Source organism: Sinocyclocheilus anshuiensis, unplaced genomic scaffold, assembly GCF_001515605.1.
Source record: "Sinocyclocheilus anshuiensis isolate Anshui unplaced genomic scaffold, SAMN03320099.WGS_v1.1 scaffold1524, whole genome shotgun sequence".
Classification (NCBI taxonomy): domain Eukaryota; kingdom Metazoa; phylum Chordata; class Actinopteri; order Cypriniformes; family Cyprinidae; genus Sinocyclocheilus; species Sinocyclocheilus anshuiensis.
In genome coordinates, this window is record NW_015559670.1 from 770,551 (window position 1) to 777,127 (window position 6,577).

Sequence of the window (6,577 nt, forward strand, 5' to 3'; positions counted from 1 at the left end):
AAACACGGAAAACAACTCGCAAACACACACACACACACACACACACACACACACACACACACACACACACACACGGCTGTTCTGACGGTCTGTAACTCGTCATGTTGCTTTTTGGCTGACAGTCTGAAGCGCCAGGCAGCCTGACATACACACACTCACACACATGCTACTCCAAAAGAGCTAGCAGAAATCAAATCATATTCTCACAATATTTCCTGTAATCTAGTGCCACAGATGTTGTGTATTGGCTGCATTTTAATTCAAATAGATCCTGAGTAGACTAGGATTAGTGCAATGTTTTCAGTGGATTTTAAAAAATATGCACTGGTGCATGATGTTCCAGGCTAATATTACCCACATTCCCTTGCGATTTGAAGGAGGAGGAGTTTCTGACAGTTCTGTTTAACCACAGTCTAAAATTATCACTTGTTAAGTGTCATATAAGAGTACAAATGGAATTTGTTTAGTGAAGTGTGTAAAATGTTAGTTTATTGGTGACTTTATTAGGAGCTTCAGCATTAGATTGGTTTCAGGTTGAATTGTACAAAATGTAGTCTTTCTTTGATGATGCAAATGACAAGATGATCTCATTTTACCGTAAGAAAGAAAAAAACGTGTTGCAACTTCCAATTTACAGTTTGCAATTCACTTCAGTGGAAAGGTTGTCATCATAGGTCTTTTTGTTCTCCAGAATTCCATGTTGGAACTTACGGAATCTTCCTTGTGTCGCGTAAGAAGAACAAAATCAAAATTGCTGAATACAAGGATACAGATCCCAGGCCAGGTATGAAGGTATCGAAGGCTTGGGATTTTCTGGCGTGTGCCGTTCTCAGTCAGTCTGTATGAAGACAGGAAGTGTAAACTTCAGATAAACCAGCCAGAGGGACTCTCAGTTATTCCCAAACAGACAGAAAGAGCCCAGAGGGGCAGAGAAACACCTGTCACCTGTCTCCTGAGACTGACTCTCTCTCACACACACACACACACACACACATATATGCAGGAAGTCAGATGATTAGTGTGCTGTACTATTGACACCATAACTAGTGGTGGACTAGTACTATTACTCATCCTTGGGTTTAATAAACTTTGCAGCATTTGTGCTCCAGACATGAATGTTTCTCAACGCATGTGTCTTGTTGGGGAGAGGTGTGATGTTACTTTACTAAGCAAATTAATGTAGATTTTTCACCTGGCAGACTTTTTTGCTCTGCCTACTTTTGGGTTTTATAATAATTTCCCCTGCTGGGCAAAAAAAACCGAAACAAAACCAGCCTATGCTGGTTAGAAGGTCTTATCTGGTATAAGGATGTAGCTGGTTTAAGCTGCTTTGAAAATAATTTCACTCAGAAACCGCTAGTAAATTTCACGCCGCCAGAATTTCACAATTAGGCTAATTACCAGGAAACAGGAAATAACACATTGAATTAAATGTGAAATTTTGAAGTAAAAAGACTGAAATAGTTTTTAAGACTGAAATGGTTTTAGCTTTGCTTTTTTTCTTTCTGCACTCATATTTTTTCAGGAAATGTGAATCTAGTTTGAAAAGCAGCCTACAATTTGATGCTAGCTATACTGCTGTAACCAGCAAAATGGTTAACATGATGCATGTTTACAAAAACACCTCATTTGGATTTAGCTGCTAAATGGATTCATTTTAATTTTGTTGAAAGTACAGCTCTTTAGCCAATCAGTAAATTAAGGCCTAATTGTAGGAAATTTAGCCTTTCCTGTGTACCAATTGAATTTCTTCCGTTCTGTTTCTTTGACAGTGACACTTTGGAATTTTGTAACATATATAATCCAGGTTACCCAGCACCACTCTGGGTACCCAGCACCACTCAAGTCAGTGAGAGAATTCCATGAATGAATGCTAAACATCCCTGTCCTAATGAGCTTGGAGGGATTAGCATGTTCCCTCTAAACATGACCCATGCGAATCTCCTCGGCTGCCCCGTAACACGCAGCGTTTCCTGCCGTTTTAGCACTCGTCATAATTCCACCGCTGTTGACTTGGCTAAATCCATTTAGCGAGGGAACTCACAAATTCTCTTTCACATTAGCGGTAGCTAGTGCTGGCTATAGTTGTCGGCGGGTGCTGCGTAGAGAGATTAAGAGGGAGGAGGTGGAGAGTGACATGAGAGGTTCCGCTACTTTAATGTGTTTGCATAAGGTCAGAGAAATCCTGCCCTCGATTCTATCAAAGAAATGCTTGTGATTTTTTTTCAAATGGCCTTGTTAAAGTAATGATGTCATGTGACAACAATCTAGTATTGGAACACTTTTCATAATGTAAGCTGTTTTGTATAAAGTTCTTACAAAATTGAGTGCATTATGCAGTATTATTTTTAATATAAAAGAATATACGTTATTATGTTTTTGAAAGTGTCTTGTGCTCACCAAGGCTGCATTTGTTGGTTATATTATTTGTAATATTATTACACTTTAAAATACCTGTTTTCTATTTCTAATATTTTAAAATGTATTTTATTTCTGTGATGCAAAGATAAATTTTCAGCAGCCTTTACGCCAGTCTTCAGTGTCACATGATCCTTCAGAAATCATTCTAATATGCTAAATTGGTACTTAAGAAACATTTTTTTTAAATTATTATTATTATGAAGTTGTTCTGTTTGTTCTGTTTAATATTTTTATGGAAACCCTGATATTTTTCTTACAAAATGAGTAGAAAATTCAAAAGAACAGCATTTACTTTGAATAGAAATCTTTTGTAACATCATAAATGACTTTACGGTCACTTTTAAACAATTGAATGCCTAATTGCTGCATAAAATAATTATTTATTTATTTAGGTTTTTTCTTTTTCATTTTGAAGTCTGAATCCTTTGTGAAAAATATTGCAGATCTGTGGTGCTTATGGGCGTCAAAGGTTTGATTACAGACTGTGTCCCATTCTGCTGTTTTTGCCGATACAAAATAGCAAAATCCCAGAAAATAAATAAAAATAAAATCGGAAAAGGATTCTCCAGTGAAAGCCAGTCTTTACTGCGTTAAACAGTCCGTCTACAAGACATTGTGTAATTACCGTAAATGGCACGCCAGCTTTCAAAAGAACGCCTTGCCCTTTTCTTCTTTTCATACGGTAATATTAATTTTTGATGAGCGCTGGATTCTTTTGCTTCGCTGGAAGTAGGGATAAAAAACCTCAGCGGCATAAAGGACGGGAGTGAATGTGCTTTTGTGTTGGTGCGATACAGTCGCGATGACAGCTGCATTCTACACAAACTCCGCAATTCTCTCACAGAGCGCCTCTGAAAGGAAATGGTGATGGAAGAGTTTTCTGCCTCCACTGTGAGGCCTTTTCTCTTTCTTATTATTCAAACTGTCCATTTGTCACATTCAGATCAGTTTCAGATTCGTATGCAAAGAGACTCTTATTGCAAAGCTGGATTCAGTCTGAGGGAGTGAGAGAGAGAGTGATTTCCTTTCAAAATGTGTGTAAAACAGGTACGTTAAAGCACAGGTATGTTAATTTCGAGCCTCGTTAGGTTCTAGGACTTTGCTAGTTTGCTACTACTTTTCTAAGCTATTGGATGTATGATTTTCAATAGACGTTAAAACTGGCAAATAATTCCACAGACTCATTTTGAAGGAAGGATCTAGAGACTCTTTTGCTCTGTACATCTTTAAACATACAACTTAATATACTGCCCTAGTGACATTTAGGGTGTTGGTTTACCAAGTCTGTCGCCTCTATCACCAGTATTTTTAACTAACCAGTTAGGGGCTTTGGCTAACCTGCCAAAATTTCCCCAATATGAAAATATTAACATCTTATAAAAGTAGAATATGGGGATTTCCTACGTGTTTGTTTGTTTTTGCTCTTACATTTACCTTTTATTCATATGTAGCCTAAACGAGAATGTGTTTATGTAATTGTGAGCCGATAAGGTTTGAGTGTGTGTGTAATACATGTGTGAACTCTAAAAAAATAACAGGTTGCTTGGTTGCCTATATGGTTTGTAGATCAAAAAGTTCTTGCTTTATAGGTTCTTCGGATCAGAGTTTTGGATTCTGGGTTCTTTAAATCACCAGAACTTTGATGGAGTTATGGAATAAAAAATTATTTGTGCAAGATTCTACAGGCTGTTTTTTGTGCTGATTGGAAACTATTTTTTAGGGTGTTCACACAAATGCACACACAGAAATGTTTCCAGAACAATCAGGGCTGAGAGCTTCTTTTTTCCAAAAACAAATTACAAACTGCAATCTTGTTATCCTGACTATTTAGATCTCGGATTAGGCCGTGTCTGTTTCCAAACCGAGCGCTGATTGGAAGTGACACTAATTTCCTTTGCCAAGCGTCATGGAGTTTTTGCTGTTCTGTCCAGTGCAGAATATCGGAAAAGCGGTCAGGAAGGACATTGTGAAGAGGAGAGGTGGTTTCGACCAAAGTGGTTTTCCTTTTTTTCTTTTTTTAAATCAAACCTTTTTTTGTGTGAATCTCTTGAAACCTGTCCAGAACATTGATAACTACATTAGTTAATATGAACAAACAGTTCTTCTAAAGCATTAATTAATCCTAGTTAATGTCAAATTCAACATTTTATTACAACATTATTTAATGGACCTCAGCTGACTTTAACTAAAAATTTGCAGTTTTTTTTATTAACTAACATTAACAAAGATTGGTGAATACGGTTACAAATGTGTTGCTCATTGTTAGGTAATGTTAGTCGTAACTAATGAGACCTCATGATAAAGTGCCACTGAATTATGCGCTCAATTGTCATAAAATCAAAAATACAAAACATTATTTTTGGTAACAGTTTACTTTACAGTATATGTAATGATAAATTATAATGTTTACTATAATTATGCATAATTTCATGCAAATAACTAGGGGTGTCCCCGACTAAGGATTTACATAGTCGAATCACAATTGTCGAATCTTGCCGATAGTCGACTGATTGTCGGATCATATGTTTGGGGGCGGGGGACAAAATACATTACCAAAAGTCAAGTCAGACATTCGAAAGTCATAATTACTGACGTTAACACAGGGAAAATGTGTAACGGATGCCCCGCAGATACAAAAATAATGTTTTATGTTTTGATTAAAAGATAGGCTAGTTAACATTAAATGTCAGCGAAGCCCTAAGAATTCACAAAAAAAATTAACAACAGTGCTCTCATTATAACGTTATGTAGATATGACGGCAGTTAATAATGTTCTGCATTTCTATTTTGAGCTGCGCGCGCTGAAGATGACCAGAATGAAGCATTTGATAGCAGGTTTTTAATCAATGAGATTTAACTCATCATTTATCTCATATAGAATATGCTTTGTTATTTATACAACATAACGTTAATATTTCGACTTATAGGCTATCTGCACAAAATGCCCCGAATGCACATGAACGTGTCTGCGCGGCTCTGAATGAACTCCTTTTGTGGACGCATTCTTCACTCAACAACGTGCTTAAAAAAGCATTTTATTATAATAGTGTTCTCATTATAATGTTATGTATATGACAATCCCAGTCATAGTTATTAATATTCTGCATTGCTGTTTGTACTGCTCGCGCTGCGAACTGAAGAGATAATCACCGTATAATTAAGTGCTTTACTGCAGCGCAACTCAACCAAATGCATCTTATACGAGATAAATAATATATACGCGACATATATAAACTGGCTGAAATGTTTTGAAATCACTGGTACCCTACCTGATCGAAAAAATGCAGTCTTTCACTCTGCCTGTGTCAAATTGAGTCTTGTTAAAGTTTTAAATCCTTGCCGCCAAGATGCTCCATCTATCGGTTGCGGATTATGGAAAGTGAAACTTAAATCTATAGGGGTGGTTGGATTTATTCACGCATGTTAAAATATTTATTTAAAGCTTCTTTCTTTTCAGATTCTTATTTACAGCATTATCTTAATAGGCTGTATATTAACTTATTGGGAGAAAACCAGTAGTTCTATGTGAAATCAGACATTTGAGCACCCCCATATAGCCAAAATGATCATAACACCCCGCGAATATTCGACTGTGAGATTGGTATTGGAGTTGAATCAGGCTCCTCCTATCGAAGCATCGAATTTTCGACTATTCGGGATCACCCCTACAAATAACCATAAAACGAACACTAATCTTAACTCGAAACATGTAGTTTTTTTTTATTTGTTGCTTAATTTTTAATGCAAATCGTTTATTTTATTGTATTGTTTTTATTTCGATTTTGGGTTGAAATGTGACCTGGTTGTTTTTGTGAGATTCACTCTTTAAGTTTATCCTGTGGGATCATGTTTATTGTAATGTCCACAGTGGGTTCAGCCCAGTGTTTAGAGGTTTAAACCTGCCCGAGAGAAAGAGAAAGCAAAAGAGAAGTCCAAGAAAGAGTCTCGCTCATAAAGGAGGGATTGTGTGGGATTGTGTGAGGCAGGATAGAACAGGATCGCCCACGCTGAGCTCCAGCTAATGATGACATCATCTGTTTGTTTGGTCAGGAATGGCTCAGCCTGCACTGACAGGGATTCCCCGTCCACTCCACAGGGACACCGCGTGACTCCGCTTGTGTGTGTGTGTGTGTGTGTGTGTGTGTGTGTGTGTGTG

General features: G+C 37.1%; 1 protein-coding gene across 3 annotated transcripts in view; it reads left to right on the forward strand.

Annotated features, from left to right (window-relative positions):
* Positions 1–6,577, forward strand: part of LOC107681619 (zinc finger protein 40-like) — a 57,962-nt gene that overhangs the window by 29,641 nt on the left and 21,744 nt on the right. The window lies entirely within an intron of this gene.